The sequence below is a fragment of the Cornus florida genome, unplaced genomic scaffold (assembly GCF_030987335.1).
Source record: "Cornus florida cultivar Cherokee Brave unplaced genomic scaffold, ASM3098733v1 CherokeeBrave_3.0.0_Hap2_Chr02, whole genome shotgun sequence".
In the NCBI taxonomy this organism is placed as follows: Eukaryota; Viridiplantae; Streptophyta; class Magnoliopsida; order Cornales; family Cornaceae; genus Cornus; species Cornus florida.
Genome location: NW_026775572.1, coordinates 76,427,436 through 76,429,549, shown reverse-complemented (window position 1 = coordinate 76,429,549; position 2,114 = coordinate 76,427,436).

Genomic DNA, 2,114 nt, shown 5'->3' with positions numbered 1-2,114 from the left:
AACAAATGATTTAGACATGAATGAATGTATAGCACCCGTATCAAATAAAACATAACCTTATGTACCATGAGTAAGAAACATACCCTTAACAGCCTGAGGTACGAGAACATCCTGTGGCATGGAGTTGAAAACCCTGCCATAATGCAACTGTTGCGGTACCTATCGCTGAGGCTATGGCGGTGCTGGTATAGCTGGATATGTCTATCCCTGAAATTGTGGAATCTGTGGAGTGGGTAAAGGTAATGATGTCCTTTGACCCTACTACACATGCTGTCCCTGTCCCTGTCCTGCTTTAGGACACTGCCTGGAAGGGTGTCCAAACTCTTCACAAGTGTAACAACTACCCTGGAAAATACCAAATGGTCTCCTCTGTCGGTTAGCCTGTGGCTGACCCTATCCTGCCTGTGGTCCCCCATCCTGCTACCTCTGAATAGGTGCCCCATTCTTATGAGCATGTAAACTACCTTTGTACTTCTTCTAAGACTGTTGTCCCTGGAATTTGTTCTTATCATTGTGTTGGTGTCCATTGTCATTCCCTTTCTCAGCTGACTAATTAACAGAGTCTTTATCACCCCGCTTCTCACCCCTAGCCTGTCTGAAGTCCACTGTCAACTAATACTGTTGTAAAGCAGTGTCTACCACCTGAACAAAAGTAGTGTAGGCTTAATTACTGGTAATAGCTCGCTTAATAGACCACATAAGTCCCTTAACGAAACTATTATGTTTCTTCTCCTCTGCATCCAGCTCCTTTGGAGCAAAAAGAGATAAGCGCGTGAACTACTGCTCATACTCTACGACTGTCATGTTCCCCTACTATAAATTTAGGAACTCTGTCTTCATAGTTGTACCCTCAACATAACCCTATCCTACAAGGATTCGTTCTATTGCGAGTAGTATTTTATTATTGATAAATAAAGACACACATCATGTAGCTGCGAATTTCCTCTAATCAGAGGCTGTAATTCTGACTTGGTCTTTACTCAAAGATGTTTTAAGATTAAAACTTTTTCCTTTCGCGCTTAAAGATAAGGCAAAATATTGGTTCAACAATCTTAGGCCTTTTTCGATAACTTTTTGGGCGGAAATGCAACAAGAGTTCTTGAAAAAGTACTATCCGGTTTTAAAGACCAATGCAATGCGAACTTCAATTAAAGAATTTTCTCAAGGGGATGGGGAATTGTTTCATGAGGCATGGTAAATAATTAATGATTTGCTTCGGAAGTGTGCACATTATGACCTGCCTAAGTGCCAATTAGTTCAATACTTCTTTAAAAGTTTGTTGGATAATCACAAGGGTATGGTTGATGCATCTATGGGTAGTTCTTATCTTGATAAACATGAAAATAATGTTTAGCGTCTTTATGAAAGCATGAGTGAGAATTCAATGCGTCGATCTTTGTCATCTAAAAATGGTAGAAATCTAGGTGGAAGGAAGAATGTCGGCTTACATCAAGTTAATAATTCTAATGACATAGCCGTTGAAGTCAAGTCTTTATCTCAAAGGTTTGATCAATTTTTGATCAACTAAAATTTGGTGAATCAAGTGTCTTCCTCCCCTAATCATATTTATCATCTATCTAATGAATCATGCATGACTTGTTCTAGTGTCTTACATTCTACTTCCAATTGTCCCCTTGGACATGTGCAAAGTGAGCATCATGAACAAGTTAATGCCGCATTTATTGACCAAGGGAATAATCCTTATGGCACACATTATAATCCCGGGTGGAGGAACAAACCAAACTTCGCTTAGAAAGGCCAAGGGGAATGCTCTGACCCTCCCCAAGGTGGTTTTCAAGGCAAGTATGTTCTGCCCCCATTGCAAAGCCAAGGTTCCTAAGGTTATAGATCATCTTTTCAATCATTACATGGAAATCAATTTTCTAACTCTCATTTTCCTAATCAATCATCTTATTCTCAAGGAAATTCTAGGAGTCCCGCTTTTAAGGAAAAAGTGTTGACTGCTTTGGGTACTTTGAAGGTAAATACCTAATTGCTTCATTATCATTCCCAATCCATTGCAAAGCTAGAAACCCAAGTTCGCCAAATAACAAGCACATTGAATGTTAGGGAAAAAGGGAAAATGCCTTTGAATCCACCAAAGCAACAATTTG